A 20,977-nucleotide genomic window follows, 5' to 3' on the forward strand; every position below is an offset into this window, starting at 1 on the left:
GAATTCAAAACCTGCAGAAGGCCTTTCATGCAAGCGTCATTATGTGGAAGAAATCAAATTATGATTAGGCCCATGACGTTCTCCTCAGCCAAACTACCTGGCGATTCGATCTCTTCTAACGTCAATTACCGCGGCATCTTCTATACACCATATTTTCTCTCTTCAAAGAAATATTCACTCACAAGTACATATGTGCCCGTATCTTACACGTTTACTATGAAAGACACAAAAATCCTTCTGCGTTTGATATTTTACACCCATTGATATGCGCACAAACTACGCTGCTTTTCTTTATAAGTAAATACTGAGAGACACTAAGAAGGAAGAGAACTACTATATATAAGCGTATTTTCACTAGTCTAGTCTTATTCTTGCTACGCGCTGGCGTTGCGCTGTTTCTGAACGAAAGCTAGCAGCATGCTAGTCCGACTGCAAAACTTTCGTCGGGTGTGACTGATGTAATTTGAGAGCCCTCCACTACGGCTCCCCTTTCTCTCTTTCCACTTTCACTGCCACCTTCCTTCCTTCCCTTACAGCGCGGTTCAGGTGCCCACAGAGCAAGTGTGACAAATACTGCGCCTTTCGCTTCCTGTGAACCAATTATTTAAAAAATGAAGAAGATCGGGACTTAGCATCAGTGCAAAGAATGTCTTCAGCGGGCACGAGGGCAACGAAAAGTGATCAGGTCTATAAGCGCACCCAGAGAGGCCGAAAAACGTTGATTGAAAGACAATGATTGTGCCGTGACGGTGGCGACAGGTTAGAATCCGATCGAGGCTGCCTTTGTTCATTGTAAAAGTTGATGAGCGACTGCGTCGGTGCCCCTTGGCAAGCTGATATCTCTAAAGCCTGATTCCTCATTGCTCCCTCCGACTGCAAGTTAAAGCCCCTTTCTCCACGCCCCAGTTATAAAAGTAAGATTCCTTCCTGATGCATCTTTTCCAATTTCGATACAGTTCTATTCTCTGCTTCTTTTCCATAGAATGTTTCCAAAATTCGCCTTCTCTGTTTTTTTTTTTTTTGTTTTTTTTTGTACCTGTCGTTGAAATGTTTTATTACTCTATCCTTATGCCCTGCATACGTACCGGTTAGTTTTTCTAGTTCCTTTCCTACACCGCAGGCCAAAGCAGCTTCCGTAACCACTTCCGGTCGAGCATTGGCAGCTAGCTGAAAATCGGAGAAATTTTGTGCAAACGAATGGGAGCTTCATTAAAAGCGCTACTTCTCAATTGTTCGAATGCTAAATCTGCTGCGCTGCGGTTTGAACGCAAAATGGTGCAGTTTGAATGGATATATTTCTCTCTCTCTCTCTCTCTTATGCGTTACTGTACAGCATATTTTTCTGAACGTGCATCAGAATTTGAGGGAACATTTAATTTCTCCTTTAAAGGCAGCACGCTGTAGCCTTAAGCTTTACTTCAAGCGGCTGCACGCCGCTCCAAAGACAAAGCCCAGATGGCGGCGTTCGGCACCGCCCCGGCCGCCATTTCGTCGGTCGGAAACATGAACGCTCCCGCGACGCGCGCCACGGGAAGTAAGGACAAGGCGTTCTCGAAGTGGAAGCCGCGTCCAATGCCCAAACCGGCTCCCGACGACTACGTTATAGTCATAAAGCCCAGAGAAAGTGTTTCTCTTCACGAAGCGTTCACGGAAACTGGCTACGGCACTGCCATTTCGGCGTACCTCGGGCTGAAACGGGCCAGCGCCGTCTCCGTTCTACCCTCAGAGAACAAAACATCATCATTGTGCATACCCCGGACATCGAGGCGGCCGACCTGCTCATCGGGGACTTCGCAGTAAACACCGAGAAGGGATCGATCCCGCTTCGGTGTTACCTGAGACAAGACGGCGGCAACATATGCCAGGGCGTGATCGTGGTCCGTAACTCGGACACCACAGAAACTCTCCAAGACCGAGTGTGCTGGCGCGCCGGCACCATCCTGGAAATCCGGAAATTCGGAACATCCAACAAGGCACGCATCACTTTCGCGGGTAAAGAGAAGCCCCGTTACGTGCACTATGACAACATGGTCGTCTCTGTGCGAAACTATTACAAAACTATTCCTGCGTGCGGCCAGTGTGGGGCCGTCGGGCATCGCGCGGACGCATGTCCAAACTTGCAGTCTGACACCTGTGGACTCTGCGGATTCCAAGCTCCGCTAGTGGAGGGGGTGCGGGCTCCTCACAACTATGCTCCGCGGTGTTCTGTGTGCGGTGGCTCCCATGTCACCAACTCTCGCGACTGTGCGGCAAAATTCCGCACACCCAAGATAAAAAAGAAAAAAATGGCGCCCAAGAAGAAACGCCGCCATGTTGGGCCTCCCGGCGATCAGCCTCGCCAGGAAATCACCAACATCGAGAACCCACCTACAGGAGGTGCTGAAAAACGACCATTGAAGGTGTCGCCACCACACTGCGGACTGGCGAAACAAACGACGGAAACGCGCGGTGATACCAGGACCTGGGTCAACGCAGTCAAAAACGGACACCAGGTGAGCGGTTCCGGTGGGGCTGCTTCTCTCTCCCCCCTTTCCACTCCCTTCCCAAGGGCGCGTAGCGCCGAGCAAGATCAAATAGCAGCACTCAGGGCCCAAAACGAGATGCTGCTTAAGAAAATTAACGAATTAGAATCCAAAATTAACCAGTCTTCTCCGCCCTCGCCTCCCGCGGTTGAGGTAATGGAGAGTGAGCTCGTGGTGCCAAAGGCGGTAACAAGCTTGGAGGCAGCATTCGAGGCCCGATTCGGGGCCACGGAGGCACGATTCATTGCCATAGAAAATCAAATTTCAATGATGGTCAACGCCATCTCCAAATTGCAAGAGACAGTCCCCGCGATGATTGCCAAACAAATTGCGCATTCCTTACGCTCCTCGCGCAGGCCCGGCGGTCCCTTACCCGGCCGTCCTAACAAAACTTCTAGACGCACCCCTGAGGTAGACGATGACGACAACTGCTCGCTCTCCGGTATGGAGGATGCCCCCCTTTCCGCGAGTGTTGGCTCCGGAGCAGCGTCAATACAACCCCTCCTCAGCCTAAATGACCATGGCGAGCAGCCCTAAGATCAGGCGCTCCCCAAGAACCAATTCGGCCACCCCCGTCCAAATTGTCCAATGGAACTGTCGGGGCTTCCGTTCCCGCGCAAAGAGGGCGGATCTCCGACTTTACCTTTCAACTTTCAACTCTCTTCCCGCGGTGGTTGCCCTCCAGGAGCCAGGGAGTGGCGTCACCCTCACAAATTACATCACCTTTCAGCAGAACCCCTCTTCCTGCGTCTGCGTGCATAAAAATTATACGGCTACTCTAGTTGACTTAGAACTTGACACTGAATATTCCTACGTGATGGTGACACTTCTTCCGGTCAAGAAACAAGATGCGCCACTCCCCGTACTCAACATCTACTGCTCCCGCAGACTCAAAAATGTAACGTTCGCAGCACTCTTTAGCCGCGCTCTAAAGGCTGCGGGCAGGGACCCCTTGGTGATTGTGGGTGATTTCAACGCCCACAGTACACTCTGGGGATACGTGCGTGAGGAGAAGCGGGGAAGCAAGCTAGCGGAACTCGCGTCCACGCTGGGCCTGACTCTTCACACTGACCCTGCATATCCAACGCGGATGGGTAATTCAGTGACCCGGGATACATGCCCGGATCTCACCTTTACCAAAAACATTGTACACGCAGAATGGATCAACACCGAGGAAACCCTCGGTAGTGACCACTGCCTTATCAATACCACTGTAAGAACTAAACCATTGGCAAGACCCCACGCACAAGCTCGGCTACCCGACTGGAATAAGTTTCGGCAAAGCTACATCAATTCGGCCTCTATCCACGAACAAGGATACCACGCGTGGGCACAAGGATTGGTTACACATCTTCGTTCGGTGGAAACACAAATTCAGCTCTCGGAGGCCACTCCAGAGGTGGACAACCACCTTCTGCACCTTTGGGAAGCGCGGCACAGCCTCGTCCGCAGATGGCGCCGCCAAAAACATAACAGAAAGCTCAAAATTCGTATCGCCGAGCTCATTCAGCGAGCGGCAGAGTACGCGGCCCAACTCGCCGACTCAAACTGAGTAGACCGCTGCAACACGGCGGCCAGACAAATGTCGAGCCGGAGCACGTGGCGCCTTTTCCGTGCCCTAATTGACCCGACTCAAACCCGCGCCGAGACACAAAAGCATCTCCAACGAGCTATTCATAGCTTCGATGGAAATACATCAAAATTAGCATGCAAACTGCGCGACCAGTATCTTTGCACTAAGCAGGACCCCGGAGGACCCGCGTTACTCGTATGCAGGTTCAGAGAACGCGGATCTGGATCAACCGTTCCAGTTGCATGATCTGAAGGCGGCCCTGGCTAAAATGAAACGAGGAACGGCACCGGGCCGGGACAAGATAACTGTGAAACTGCTTGCCAATCTTCCCGACCCCGCCTACGAAACCCTCCTCGCTTTCATCAACTCGATCTGGCTTGGTGAGGCACCTCTACCAATTGAATGGAAGACCGCCCTGGTAACTTTCATTCCGAAAGCCGGCAAAGCCATAAACACAGACAACCTCCGCCCCATATCCCTCACGTCTTGTGCGGGAAAGCTGATGGAGACCATGGTGCGGGACAGGCTGTCTGGGTTTCTGGAAAATAAAAATACATTCGCAGACACCATGTTCGGTTTCCGCCCGCAAAGGTCCGCTCAGGATGTTCTGCTTCAACTCGACCGAGAAATTCTCAACCCTGCCGAATATCCCTTCAACGATAAGGCAGTACTCGCCCTTGACTTGAAGGGGGCTTTCGACAATGTCACACACGAAATCATGCTGCAACATCTCTCCCAGACGAACTGTGGACATAACACATTTCAGTACATCAAGCAATTTCTCTCAGATCGGCAATCTTTCATCCGAATACAAGACGAAGAACACGGCCCATATAAACTGGGAACGAGAGGCACCCCACAGGGCGCGGTCCTCTCGCCATTACTTTTCAATCTGGCCATGATGAAACTCCCGGCTCAGTTGGCGACGGTCGAAGGCATCCAGCACGCGCTGTACGCCGACGACATAACCATCTGGTCCAAACACGGATCGGTTGGAGACATTGAGGCTAACCTGCAGCAAGCGGCGCAGATCGTAGACGCTTACGCCCGCCGCTGCGGCCTTCAATGCTCACCGTCCAAATCCGAATTTGTGCACATTCGCCCGTCGCCTAAGTGCACCACAAAAATGGAACTATCCCTGGCCAGCGGTCCAATACCCGAACACGATGAGATTAGAGTACTTGGTCTCCTTATCCACAAACATCGACGGGCTGATACAACACTAGCAAAACTGCGCAAGGTGGGGGACCAGGTGGGCCGGATGGTGCGCCGGGTTTCCAACAAACGTGGGGGGTTACGGTGCACAGACGCTTTGCAACTGGCGCATGCATTCGTGACCAGTCGAGTACTCTACTCGACTCCTTACCTCCACCTGCGCAGATTTGATAAGAACGCTCTCGAAGTGATTCTCAGAAAGATGTACAAGCGTGCCCTCGATCTCCCGATCAACACATCCAACCAGCGTCTTATGGGTCTGGGGATGATAAACACATTCGCGGAGCTCCGAGAGGCGCGCTTGACTAATCAATACACAAGACTTTCAAAAATGCCGTCGGGACGCCGCCTATTAGCCCGACTACACATCCACCACCCAACATTTACGGAAGAGCGCGTACGCATTCCTGAAATCTGGAGATACGCCCTGCACGTACGCCCTCTTCCGGCCAACATGACACGTGACGACCACAGTGGTAGGCGCCTTGCGCGGGCGGAGGCACTGGCCCGTCACTATGGGAACAAACACGGAATTTTCTACGTGGACGCCTCCGGCCCTCACCATGGGGTGTGGTACACAGCCGCAGTCGTCCATCAAAAAATCACGGTGAATGGCCCAACGTTCCGAGCTCAAGACATAACACATGCGGAAGAAGTTGCCATCGCGTTAGCCGCCGCAGACAAGGACTCACGAGTCATCATCACCGACTCGAGAGGGGCCTGCAGAAATATTAAACAGGGGTACATTCCTTTTTTTGCTCACCGCATCCTTCAAAACGGTGACTACCTCGGGGCCCCCGCGTCTCGAACGATTGTATGGGCTCCAGCTCACATGGGCCCCGAAGGCAATGAAACGACCGACGCCGCCGCCCGCGCGCTCACTCTCCGGGCAACGCCTTCAGACCCTTATGATACGGATCTCGAACCCAATCTGGCTCTCACTTTTCGAGAAATTACTGAATTATTTCAGTTCGGCCATGCAATTTATCCTAAGCCTTGTAAGGGTCTTACAAAGGTGGAGGAACGCACACTCCTCCGCCTTTACACCAAAAGGCTGCTGTGCCCGGCAGTTTTAAAACACTTTGATCCTGCTTGTACAGGAAAGTGCCCGCACTGTGCGGAGAAGTCTTCGGACATCTTCCATATGGTGTGGGCATGTCAGTCAACCCCGAACCTCACCCCCAAACCCAACCCCACCCGGGAGGACTGGGAGGCAGCCCTGCTCGGCTGCTCCGATCTGGCAAGCCAGAAGGCCCTGGTTCACCGAGCCCGAGCCGCAGCGGTCGCCAATGGGCTCCTGTAATGAGGAGCCCACCTAGTGTTTGCGTGAGGTTGCTCCGGCTACCTCAAGCATCCTTCGAATAAAGGCTTTACACACACACACACAAGGCTGCCATTCAACGGCTGTCCGAGACGTCTGTGTTCTGGATGACCATGAAAAGCTGAGGGAGGCCGAGCAGAATGTTGCGCCTCAGGCTGGCCCATGCCATCTGTGATAGGGTGGCCACCATAGCTGCCCACTTGCTACGCCAACGGCTACAACCGCTCGAGCCAGGAACGGGCGCTAAGAGTCGCACTCTAAATGTTTTTTCTGTGGCTATAAATGGAATGGAAAGTTGGTCAAACAATATCAAAACTCCAGTGCCATAAGCTACTTACAGTAATTCTTTTTTTTTTAGTACTCTAATTAGGGTGGACTATTTTCTGGCCTATTCCACTAGCTTCTTGATTGTTGTGGACACCCAGGGTGTATATATGGCTCCCCTCGGATTTCACATCATCGTAAACGTCGCAAAGTTTCATGCCTTTGTGTAGGGCTGGACCTGTAGTTAAATTCGACTGTGGCTGGACTAGGGACACTACGTATGATTTGTGCACCATTTTCGTCATTCTCTTCAGATGTGATACGCAGTGGCTGAGGCCATACCTTGTATCCTACGCCTTGTCCTCTGTCGTTCGAATCGTACTGCTCTTCTAAACTTCGACGGTGGTGAGGATGTCGCGGGAGTACGATCGAGGGGGAGCAACACGGTCGGAAGAAAGGATGAGAAAATAATGCGTACGTATTTCGCGTTTAGGAAAAAAATATAGGACGACCACCCTGCAAGATGTTTAGAAAAGAAAGACGGGTGAATAAAGTCCTCAGTGGACGAAAGTTAATTATCACTGTGTTCGAGTGTTTCGTAAATAATGTGAATTCATAAATGCACCTGTAGCCTTAAGGCGATAACGTGACTGTCGTGAACGTGAAACGTCGGCGCTAGTCTACGCATGACACATTGCCGAAAGATCATAAACGCAAGTGTATGAGCAAACACCAGGATATTCCAGCCAACATACACGTATACCGCATCTATTCACGTCATTATTGTTATCCGATCGAGTACCCGACCAAAACATTACAAGGGTTCAACGCTGCTGAACCAAATATTGAGCGAAAACATTAGCTGCGGGTGACCGAGCGTTCTTGTCGTTCTCTTTTTCTTCTTCCTCAGCCCACATATAAAGCCCCGCTTTAACCAACCCATATGAACGTGCCTTAGTAGCCAATAGGGGTAACGTGAATGCCAGGGTCCTATATCAGGCTGATTCTGACATAACCGTCCCATGTAAAACTAGAGACAAAAGTTGGTAGCTCCTGCCAGCCCGTGTATCACGTGGGGTGTGACGTCAAAGCGTCACGTTGGTAAGACGTAACTGCGGCCGGGTCACGCGAAGGCTTGAAATTGCGGATAGTATTGCTTTCGCAATAAAAGTTTTCACGAAGTCAAAGGCGTTCTTTTATATGGTAGTTTTCAACAAGAGCTCATTTTAGTTTGTTAACTCAGCTGTTCATTCCTGCCGCAGTAGCTGTAGTGGTTAGGACGTTATACTACTTAACCGGACGATCCGGGATCGATGATGGCGACGTCGGCAGCGTTTGGACGGAGGTAGACCGCAAGGCGCTCGTGTACTGTTCTATGAGAGCGCAGGTTAAAGAATACCATAATTATCGAAACATCTAAACCAGAGCGTTACTCTTAGTCTGAGTCTCCTAAACTTGAACCACCCTAAACTAAACCAGACCAGACCAAACGGACTTTTCGCGCAAAGCATGACTGGGAAGGCAAGGGAAGCCGACTTGCACAACTGCGTGTTCTTTTAGCCTATCTTTTCTTGATCTCTACTCCTTTCCTGCATACTTCGCTTTCTGAGCATTATGAACAATTTAACTTGCAAACAATGTATATATTCGTTACAAAGGAAAGGAAAGACCATGAAAATCTCTAGGATGAACATTTCGCTTAATTTTCCAGTTCTCTTATCTTTACAGCTTCCTCTTCTGTTAACTTTACACAAGTACCTGAGTACATCATATTGTATTTGGCTCTCGCGTACATTCGCTCTCCTTACTAGTTCCCCCACTAAGCAAACAATCACTTTGACGGGAACTTCGAAACCTCGATTGGCCAAAAAGTTTATGCGCTAAACATATTTGCAAAAGTGCAGCATAGCATGGTTTTCAAAGAACCAACTCGAAGATCCTCCTCATGCCAGCCCACAAAAGAAGTTAGAGCCAACATATAACCGTAAATTGAAAGTGTAACCAGGGGCTGAATTACGCTACGGTCACATCACAAAAACAGTCACAAACCTAACAATCAGCCCCTGCTCATGTTGGTCGACAGGTTCACCGATCAGAATTGGTCAATAGGAGCAGGGCTAGCCGATCTGTTTATAACAGCTTTGTGACAAGGTCTAGCAGTTATGTAAAGTTACCAACAACACGCTGAAAATTTCACGAATAACTTTTTTAGCGTGCGAGCTTTAGTACCTCATGTCAAAAAAAAAAACTTTGTCGGCGTCTGCGACGTCCGCGACACCGACCATTTTAAGTCTCACAGCCTTGAATAATTCACGAGATCCTGCCTCTGACACGATTTCAAGGCGGGAGCGTTAGTATTCGTACATCGGAAAACTTGTCTGGCTGCGTCGGCGTCGGAAAATCAGGAGCATGCTCCTGGCAGGTGTTCTCGGGTCTGAAGGAGCTGTCAAATCAAGCAGCTTCTTCGACATCAAAGGTGAGTTGCGAATCGAACGCATCAGAACACTTTCACACGTAGTCGAAGCAGTTACAGGATCTAAGGCAAAGGTCTTTAATAATTGGCGCTGAGAAACTTCAAATAGGGCACATGTGTTAAAACACGACAGTCCTAGTGGGCTGAAATTCTGGTTTTTACAAATTCTTGTGACGTCCGTGGTTATTAAACAAGCTGCGTCAAAGTTACAAAGTTCCAAATAGTTAACGCAGATTGTTGTTTCTGGCAGCACGCTAAAACAGTCCTACCCTAAATCTCCAACCAACCAATGATCCACCAAACAAACTTTGTGGACACTGCTTTTTCACCTGACTCTACCTGCGTTAAACAATTTAAAGCTCAAATTCGAAAATTGGCCGACGATCACGATAATCACCCATGCGAAATTTGGGCGAAGGTGTTCACGTATTTTAATTTGCAATATATGCTGAGTTAAACAACTTGAGAGACAGGTTTCTACACCTTTGTTGTTTAGCCTATTATATATAGCTCCCATAACTATTTTTCAACTGGCACTCGCTCCTTCCCCAGTACTTGATTGTTATTAACTACACGCTTTCATGACAGCGGCACCGCCGCCGTGTTTTGGCGACTTCGGCTCGAACGGCGCGTGCGTGGGTGACTTGAGCGCGTTATTTCCTTGCGCTCACATAATTCACTGCGTTTGATTCGCACACTCCTTTTAAGCTCCGCTTTTAAGGGATGATGGGCCGCGTAAATGGATCCCATCTACTGCTTTCCTCAACCGTTTACACTCCCGTTCATACACTTTGCTACTCGCGAACTCAGCACTTCACTCTTCAGACGCCATTGCAGTATCGTTCAAAATGCTTGCCATGGGCGACAATGCTTGCAATAGGGTTATCACCTGAGGCCCCATATACCGGGTACACTTAAGCTTCGCCTTAAGTGTAGGGCGCTATAAATTTTAGGTTTCCTTGGGATCCCAACACTCCATTCATCAGACTGTCTGAGAAGTCCGTGTTTTGGGCGACCATGGCGTGAGATAGAGCAGAATATTGCTCCCCGGGCTTTACAGTGCCAGCTGTGATAGGGTGACCCCCTGAGCCACATTACTTGTGTCCACCGGTTACGCCGATAGGGACGGCAACGTAGACGCCGCGCAAGCCATGAAGGGCGTCCAATGCCACGCCATTCTCAACTTTTCAACAGCCCCACATCAAAACGTTCTTCCTAACAATAACATCCTTCTAAAAACTTACGGCACAGATCCGTCTCATTACTGCACGCCCCCTACACGAATATCCGCTCAGTAGACCACCCTCCTATTAAGAAGCCTTCCACTCGACCACGCCACCCGCCAGTCCTTTCTCGGCACACGTTTCCACCCCACGTTCTACCCCATCTCTTCATCATGTTGGGCAGAAGACTCCATGCTCGGAAGCATAACGAGTTCATTGTACTGAAGCTCCATTGCCTAAATTTAAGGTAGTAGATGACGGAAGTCCAGCAGTCAGGAAGGCAATAAATGGCTTCCAAAGGAAGCTTTTTATTGGAACCACTTTCTCCCGCAAAGAACTAAAAAATTTCGTGGCGGTAATAGCAACAAACGCGCTCGGCATACAGTTTCGATGAAACGCACCCCGCCGATCTCAACGGCTACTATAATTTGAGGCCGGCGAATAACATTTGATGTAAGGCTTGAAAAGCACCTACGATAAAATCAATCAACGTACTACCAGTTGTGCGCCACTGTGATAATTTGAAAAACTAGTATAATATCACATCAGAAAAAAAAAACGAATGATAACGCTATATGCTTAAAGAACATCGCAAGGAACAACACGAAAACACACAGAAGCTGCAACAGCAACTAGCCCGTCATTTCGCACTTGTGACAAAGCCACTTGCCCGCGATTTTGAGCATATATACAGGGGTGCGACATGCCTTCGACAAAGGCATCAAACACAGCTCAACGTTTGCGAATGCGAAGACATTACTTTGCATTACATTTATTTGTAAAGCGCGAAGTCAACCTATGTTGCATATAATGAGCATATGTCATGAGTCATGGTTATGCATAATAGTTTACAAACTCCATGCTTTGCAGAGTATTACTTCGTAGAGTGCTAAGTCATGCTTCGTTGAATTATGACTAAGAGTGATGAGTAATCATTATGAAGATCCGTCATGTCTACACATAACACATAATGTTTGTCAACTACACACTCCACAGTACGTTACTCCGCAGATGCTGAGTCATGCTGCGTTGCAATTGAATCTGAAGGTCATAAGTCATAACATGGCTATGAGCCAAGTTTTATAAAGTTAGAGGACGGTACTTTTCATCATTCATGACTATTTGCATTCTCTAACATACGTTATGAAATCGTATACCGGTATAGTGACGCCATCCGAATTTCGTGCTATGAATTGTCAACAACAACGCTGGCTTTTGTGCTAATGGAACATATTATGTATCTCTGGTTAAATATGAAGGCAGCGTTAAAGGATGCAAACAAAAGAATTCATGTGAACAGCGTCGCGGAATGATTGCATTTCTGTACTTTTTAATGGCTACCTACCTCTTTCTGATGCGTTTACCCATAAGGAGCTAACCTCTTCATCCTTCACCGATGTGCTCTCAAATACTTCCTACATTCATAAATAGAGCATTGACTCCAGTGAAAAGATTTTTTGCGGACGCAAAAACAGTGGACCAATAGTGAAAGGCGAAAGATGCCGTCATGAAATGATGTCGATAAACGTGGCGGGACAGAAAACGCAAAAAGACGGAGTGTATGACCCTCGAGGCCCTTTAGGCTCCAAGGCTTATGCTCTTTTTTTTTTTAATTGCTCTGTATTGTCTTCTTTTCGCTTCCATTTCCATGTTTGTTATTCAGCCCATGCAGATATCAGCAGTCTTCGCAAGGCGTTATTCAATACACCTGGCTTGAAGACCAGTCTTCCTTCCGGGCTTTTGAACTCTTCCTTTCCATCCTTTCAGCACTGCGGACATGCATGGCTCTGTTTCATATTACAGGGCGACGCGTTAGTTTTCTTACTTTTTAATGTCATGGTTGCCGGGGAGCATGATTACATTCCTCCAGGGCGTAGTGAACAAAACAACAGAAAAAAGAACATTACCCGCGGCGCCAGACTCGTTCTATATAGCTAGAAGAGAGTGTGCAACAACTCTCTTCTTCAGATACGCCGGCAATGCTGCTTTGTTATGCAAAGCGTGGGCTCCGCCTTTGCAAGTGCCAGAGGCTCAGTGTTGCAGAATAGTTTCAATTGGCTTACAGCGGCACAGCTATATAGGACTGGGCTCGGAGCCACGCCGCATCTTTCTTTTAGCCGAGTTGCCTTCATTCCAAAAGTTCCGTAACGACGCTGAACTCTGCAGCACCAGAGGTCTATTTCCTTAATCCATGAGCACACGGGCGCAATGAAGGTGCTCCTAGCTGCGAATGTCTGCATTTTGTCGCTACGAAAGAAAGTTGGGGCAATGTAATCACACCCTTCATTGCATACTGTAACTCCTCGCCGGTGCGCACGAGTGCTATGTAGTCATCTGCTCTTGGAGAAAAAAACCCGCACTGAAGACCAAAGGTATTGACCATGTCATCTCTTCATCATCTATCATATGATACCTAAATGCAGCCGTCCAACGGTTGAGCATTGAATATGCGTGTATTAACACTCATCGCAATAAATAGAATACACCAAAGTGAGACCCCGCGAAAGTTTCGATTGTACTGAACTATAAATCACTTTGTTACAACATAATAATTTGGAGGTCCTTGTCAAGTTAAAAAAATTGGACTCTTTTATTGCGGGAGAATAGCTACCATTTTCAGGGAGGGAGGGAGATGACAAAAAAGTGGTTTCGGCAATTAAACATTTTATCTAGATGTAATGCTGCTTCTCCGATACGACGTGCTGGGTTTATTTCCCCTCCCGCGGAGGCAGAAGAGGCCAGTCTAGCTCAAAATTAAGAAAACATTTACTTGAGAAACAAAGCCCCATCGAACCTACTTTCTTGATTGTTGTCTTCACCGGGAATCGAATCACTATACCTCTGATCCCCCAGCCCAGCGCGCAAACCACTGGCCACGCCTGGGTCGTGAGAAACCGATCGTAACTTTCCTTGTCTAGCGTGAGGATAATAGTAGCGATGACAACGGATATTCAGTCAGTAACAATGATGATAATGATAGCAGCGATGACAATTACGAGCATTTAGTTCATAATGATGATAGTAGCGATACTGATGATGATATTAGGATGATCATGATGATAGAGTTAGTGAAAACATTCCTGTAAAGTGGATTTCGCCGTTCGCGCTCTTAAGCATAATTAAACGCAGTACTGTTTGTTTGTTCGTTTGTTTTTCTTTTCTTTTTTGCACAAGTGGTCTGCGAAAGAGCAATTGGGACATCTGTTTAAGCTCGACAGACCCCCAGTGCACTGCTTAGAGTAGACTACGTGCGCTGGAAATCAAGTCACTCTATAGTTTTCCCAGACAGTACTTTTAGCCTCCAGTTGTGTCAAACTCATCAGGTAGTCATCTGGTATCGAAAGGAATAAGCGGCAAAGTGTATGCTTATTAATAAAACTTTTGATCCTTTCTCTTGTGTTTATACCAAAGTTCTGTTAGTTATCATTCCGAAAACTCTACTTATATTCCGTAGTAAAACGCCACTCCATATTTTGCTTGCCTTCGAGGCGCCCTTATGTGCGCGCTATTGGCCGGGGCTTCGAAGCTGTAAAAGAAAAGTTGCTACAACCTTCTAAAACAGCAGCAGCGCAGAGCCGTCGAGCCCAAATTTCCTGTCTTGTGTGCTTTAGCGAACGCAGTATGTCTTAAGGGTCATGCAAGGAAATCAGTACGAATACTATGTAACCACATACAGAACTCATTTTTTTAGCTGAAGTATGCGACAAGCTGGTTGAAAACTTGCAGTAGTAAAAATTCTTAAATATAACAGCCATGTAGTTATTTAAAGCGAAAAGGAAAATAAAAAATGCGATTTTCAAAAGGCAATGACGGCAATAGCAAAATAAAAACAAAAAATCTTCCCGTGACCGCTTCCAGGTTTCGCGACAACTCATGAGCACCCGAAAATTGCATACAAAAGCTAGTCATTTTTTGGAGCGGTGCCTTGCATTTTCTTTTATTGTAGTTGGATGCGAATGCATCTTGCTGTCTGTGGCGAAATATCGCAGTAAGTACTTTCGACGTCAAGCTTCGAAGACGGGCTGCAGCGAAGTAAAGCATGTAATGTCAGGTTAGGGTGGTAAAAACAAGACGGTTCGGAACATGCGAATCACTTGTGGGGTCAATAACGGCGCTAGAAAAACCACTGCCCTCAAGTGTCTTTTCATTCACGCAATTTAACTACCTTTAGCTTCTTTGCAATTTATATTATCCTGCGCACTGGGGCACGTCTAGAACTTAAGCATCATATCAATATAGAATGCAAGTGCACATAATTTCGGTGTCAGAAATGAAGCTGCTGGTGTGCTCCTGGGAACACGTAAAAAAAAAGAACATTGAAGTTTGAGAACATTCTGACGACGAACTGCCTTGGGGAGAGCAAGGCTGCATGCAGCCTTTCATTTTAAGACTCGTTGGCTGCATACCTAGAAAAGATATCTTATTTCGCGCACTATCGCCAGCCCCGCAAAGATGGCGCTGCCGAGATCAGTCATGCATGGAGCGCACAGTGATGTTCATCGATGTTTGTTCAAGTCAGGTCGGGAATGTGGTTTTGTTTAAAAAGCCGGCAGCCTAAACGCCAGCATTGCCCAAAGAACTGGTCAAGAACAGCTTATTTATCCCGGTTGGAAACAGTCATTATGCGAGCGAAGTGCAATCTGCGTTCATGACGCTAAGCTCGAAAATATCCCAGGCGATCCAAAGCCGTCACGCGCGAGCAAAACAAAAAAGAACGTCGTTGTGCAGGCCAAATTTAAAAAAAAAAAACAAATTTGCTGCCTTAAAGGGACACAAAAATCATTTTGACTGTTATATCATAATGCAACGAATCTCTAATTCTGGTCCTGGTCAGCATTCGAGTGATGTTTAAAAGCGCCGCATGCGCCCATAATTCACAAATATTTTACGAAAACTGTTCCTCGCAATTCTTTAGTGCGACACCTCACTATGCGTTCATACCCACTCATGCCCTTTCTAAACAGGGTTTGAATTCTGGACAAGCCTTCTTGACGGATCGGGACGCAGTAGGCGTAAGTGAACAGTTTTCTTTATTTTTTTTTATCCTTTGAGGTGTGATGATTCAAGGTGGAGAGGAGGAACGTTATTCTTGATCGCTGATATCTCCGAAATTAATGAAGCTAGCTAAAGAAAATTTTTTCATTGCAGGTACAGGTTTTCTAGGTAAAACGATAAAAAAGTATACCGGTAACTCCTGTAAACCGGGATATAGACCATTACTGTCCTACCAGAAAGGCATTTTTTTTTTTCCCGAACAAACCTTATGTTTGCAAGAACTGGAATGAGTCGTAACCACAGCCATTTATACGCAAACAACCCATTCCACTGCAGTCCATAAGGTGTACACAGCAAAAATAACTTTTTCTATGCATGTTGTCCCTAATAAACACGTAATAAAAACTGTTTTTTTTTTATAGTAATGGGATATTTCACATATAGAAAAGATAGCACACTAGCGCCTAGCATTATTTTAATTAAGCACATCACATGTGTCATAAACCGCACAAAGCGATATAGCGAATGCCTTGCTGCCGAAAACAACCGGAACGAACCAAAATTTGCTCCCATCGCCTAAGTGCTGATGTCGGGTGATCTGCGGGAGTAATCAAAAGAATGGAACCTTTGGAAAGGTTCTCGAGATCATCTTCCGTGTAGTGCTGCCGCGAGTATTTTGTATCAACGTTCCCTAAATTTGCCGTTTAATGCAGCTAACGTCCTCTATGTGCCCAGAAACGCCCGATCCACTTAAAAACCCAACTTCGACTCACCTGCCTTTCGTTGGCGTGGTGAAAACCCTTAAGTGACCACCAAACTGACAGTGGAGCCTGTCTGCAAGTTCACAAAACAAAAACAAAAACAAAAACGAAAGAGTATTCGTTCAGTGTGACCCTGTTTCAGAGCGTAAATGCAACTCAAAGCCAATAACCGTGGCCTCAGTTGCCCTCACAACCAACATTTTCCTGCTTTTTTAGCCTCTGCTAAGCCAAGTCTCCTATGATCAACCTGGTGTGTTTGAAAAAGCTTTTCAAGACCAACAAGGTGCAAGAAAGCTAGCTGGAAAAGAGGAATAAAAGCCTCCTTCTAACGCTTCCTTTCTAAGGCTTCTAACGTCCAAGTGTCCGTGGCACCCACAGTCTTTTCTTTGTCTCACCAGTGGGGCGACAGTTCAGTAAACAGAACGCCGCTTTGTCACGTAGCGCTCCATTATATCTTGTTTCTTTTGTTTAAAGAATCGGCCAAGTTAGCTTTCTCAGCTCTCGGAGTATACAGCGTTAATTTCATAGGCGCGTCTGTGTTTATAGTTCTTTAACCAACTCTGACTTCCATTAAGACTATTAAGTGTATAGTGCTGATTTTGAACACTATATACTACACGCTTGCTTCTAAATCAAAAAAGGAAATCAAAAGATAATGTTCTGAAATATTATGAAAGAAATACGGCTATGATTGGTTAAAACATCGCCCTAAATTTTAGGTTATTTTGTGGAAAGCATAGACGTTAGTGAGGAAAAATGTATAAATCGCAGAGAAGCGCTTCAGTTCTTGTTTCGTCAGCAGAATGAAGCTGTCAAGTGTAGTGGGTTCAAATCACGTCCTAACATCTGCAATTTTGCTGCTCATACTCCCACCGCATCAACAGGAAACATTGTTTGCTATAGTTGCAACTGAATGACACCATAACACAAAGAAGAGATGATCTTAGTCCTTTGAGACTTCAGCGATAGTGAATTCTCGATGAAGAATAGGGAATGCCATCAATAATAGTGCAGAACATGTGTGTCAACTGCGTACAAGACTTGTAAGTGTCGCGTCCGGGCACGTCATCTCAAATGCTACAGGACACATTTGACGACACAAACAGAATTATCGAACAGCTTGCCTTCCATTTAGCGAAGAGGAGATGGAGGAAAAATCAGCTTCAAACGCAAGCAATACAATTGGTAGTCATCCTCTTTGGAAGGCGAGTTACATTAAAGCCGACGCCTGTCAGCAGCTGTCTTTCCGCTCCATTACATATTACCATCGCTCCTAGGACCATCCAGGATTTACTCTGCTGCAGCACAAATACCGCTCCCATCGATTTTCATTGATTTTATAGTCTCATGCTTTTAAATGTTCTTGGGAGATTTATTGCTACAGGGCTTCTGATTACTATCGCGAAAACTAGCTTCGACTGGGAGAAATATATTTTGTGGCGGTAATACTGAAGAAAAAAAAAGAAAACAAACTGGCCGGGTTTGGGACATGAGCCATATGTTTCACTTCTCTCCGATCTGACTGGGATAAATATGGACAGCGCATAACATGTACATGGTCGATCCTGATCCAAAAAAAAAAAACATACAAGAATGCTATCACAAAATGACACTTTCTCGGAGGTTTCTTTTCGGCCTTCTGTTAACTCCCTTCTCATAATTGTATAGCGTCTACAAGCTAACCTGTCAACTCCTTTCAGGACGTACAACAAGTTGCATAGTGCTCATTTGATAAATGGTCTAATGCTCCGTCGCTTTTGGTTCACAATGCACGTACAATCAAAATGTTTTGTATACTTTTACAAATGACATGCTAGGTACAACCAGTAAGAGTATCTACCAAGACTTCTTGGAAATGCGTTAGATCTTGAATTTTTATCGTGCGCGATTATAATTGTGCAACAAGTACACTCACATAATTACTTACGCACACACACTAAACATCAGAGGATTCAAAAGTATGATCATCTCGCTATGTTGGGATACAGATGGTTTTCAATTTAATGCCTACGAAGTCAAATTAGTCAAGCTTAGAAATCGACGTCCGGTAAGTTGAGAGCTTTCATTCCTGTTTGGGCAAAAAAAAAAAATAAAATACCTCAACAGTGAAAGGTGTTCTTGAGCAGACACAGGATACACATCGCACACGGGTCTAATAGAAATACCGAATAGATGTAGGCGACAGATGTCTCGTTGCAGTATAAAAAAATTACCTTGAAGACGTCCAGCCTAACTTCAGATTTTAAAAATCGATTTAGCTTTTGTAGACATTCGCGTGATGTACACTGTTGAAAGGGACGCAGTTTAGAAAGCAGGTCGCTGTTCGCTACGTAATTAAGAGAGTCGCGTGTTGGGCAAAACTGAGTCGTGGAGAATTAAAATACGCAATTTCTCAGTGCAGAATTGCTCATAGACGTTTAGGCTGCCGCTGATATAAGTAAACGTCCAACTTCGACTATCCATTCAGGACAGGTGAGTGCGTAGAGAACATGGTAATGATTCGAACAAAGCTGCGTGGCGGCTGGGTGAAAGATGAAGCTTCAATCACAGGGAAATTTTTAAAGCCTCGTAAATTTCGTTAGTAATGCATTGTAAAAATCGACCATACTGGAATACGGGACTTCCGATGCTGCCGCCGATGAATAGTTTGTACATATTTGTAATCATCCTTATTTCGCCAGAGGACATATGTGTAACAATGCTCCCAACGCTGCGACACTGTGAGCGAGTGCGATCAGGCGTATGGGGCCTAATCGGTATATATATTGCGCCCCTGAAAGCTCCGTTAACAAGACATCCCCTTAACGCCAGTGCATGGAATGCAGGACTGCGTGGGACAATCTTGACTGCAACGCCATCGGCTACTAAGTTTACCTGCTTGCCTCACACCGGAAATTGCGCGTCCCCAAATTTCTGTAAGCCCTATTTGCACAGGTTCGCGACTGCGATGTCTAAGATATGATCAGGTTCATCTATTCTGCGGAAGAATGCACAAGTCCAGATTTCTGAGGCATCCCTGTAAGTTACAAGGCAAATTCGCAATACTTTAACATTGTCTTGTGAATATATTGTTACAAGTGGTCTACTTTCCATCCATTACTTTATTGTCAGCAATATACAAGCTAGGCGACATCTTAAGCCAATCACGAGAGTGCACTGAGCGTGCTCCTCCCCGCCATGTCTTCTGCAAGACGTCGATGCGCGCGGCGTATGAAGGTATGGCTGTAAAATAATATGAATAGCCACTGTCTATCTAATACGCACTGCAAGAGCATTCGCAAGATTACAATGGTATGTTGTTTGATGCTACACTGTTTGTCGCATCCTTACCTTTAGTTTAGCGTATCGAAACGAGGCCGTGGCGACAATTTCAACCTAAAGGGGTGCATGTTATTTTCAGAATAAAATCATTTTTTCAACAAGCCTGTTTTGTTTTCTAGGCCTAGGAAAGGAAAATTGTGACTCCAAACAAAAAAAAAGAAAAGAACAGAATAAATTTTGCGCTCACGAATGTTCTAGGTAACACCAAAGGAATGCCCAATACGTGATGGTTTATGATTAACGTATATATGTGCGCACTGAAAAATCTAGAAAGGATGACGAGTTCCTTCCGAAATAATGCGTCCCTCTTCGAAGCGCACCGCCATCTTGGTAAGACGATTTCATCCTACACGAGAGTCGTAGACGCTATACTCGAGGAATAGCCTATGCATAACGCGAGCGTACGCTAAGACACAATATGAAATAACGTTTCACGAATGCGCACTTGCGCATATGCTATCCCAAGTGCTCGTATGACCACTTTATACTCGCACCAATTTTTGACGCGTCAGGACGCAGCCTCTATACACATCGTAGCTTTGGTAGTGCTGAAGAGAACTACTGGGATGGAGCGCAACTTCCGACGCGTTGCAAAATCGCTTTTAAAGTTTGTGCTGTGCTCGCATCGAGTAGTTATATATGACAGCGGCATGAAAACATTGAGGCTCGTTTATTCTGTCTCGCTTTTTAAACAGAAAAATATAGGAGCTTTGACCCATATCAACGTGAAAATATTGTTACAACGGAGCTTTGACGTCGGAGCGCTGAACAGCAGGTCGAGAGAGCGGGGAGCTCAGCTGGTCAGTGGCTGCGCGTCCGGCACGAGAGTCACTGTCCACCGTCTTTCTCCTCGACTTATGATATCAGCTTCATCTTCTTCAGGACTGCTACAATATATTAATTTTGCAGTCTACCTAAAGTGGAAAATTGTGTTCGCTAACAACTCCGCGTTGAAGCATGCGTTTGTACAAACTTTCTTGGAATGAGAGAAAGAGAAAAAAGGCAACTGACGAAGCTTTCTTCAAGAATCCCTCGCATATGCCCTGCACGCTGATGTCTAAAACAAAACATTTGTAATGTAAAAACAGGCAAGCTATAATGACAGCGTTGCTTTAACAACTATACAAGCATTTCGCTCAGATCAGGTGCATTCGCTTCGCTGCAGCGTTCCCGTGCACTCGCAAAGGTTGCGCCATCTGAAGTTGTCGGCGCGCGCACCATTCTTCCAATTTTCGCTAACCTTCAATATTTCGTTTGAACGTTCACCGCCTGTTTTTTACACTTTTGTGCAGGGGAATGACGATTCAGG

The 20,977-nt window shown here is 46.4% G+C and overlaps 1 pseudogene; it reads left to right on the plus strand.

Annotated features, from left to right (window-relative positions):
* The first annotated feature begins 1,455 nt into the window (after nucleotides 1–1,455).
* LOC146198698 (uncharacterized) lies at nucleotides 1,456–3,273 on the plus strand (annotated as a pseudogene).
* Nucleotides 3,274–20,977: the final 17,704 nt, after the last annotated feature.

The sequence above is a fragment of the Amblyomma maculatum genome, chromosome 2 (assembly GCF_055883805.1).
Source record: "Amblyomma maculatum isolate TAMU_Amacu chromosome 2, ASM5588380v1, whole genome shotgun sequence".
Lineage (NCBI taxonomy): Eukaryota > Metazoa > Arthropoda > Arachnida > Ixodida > Ixodidae > Amblyomma > Amblyomma maculatum.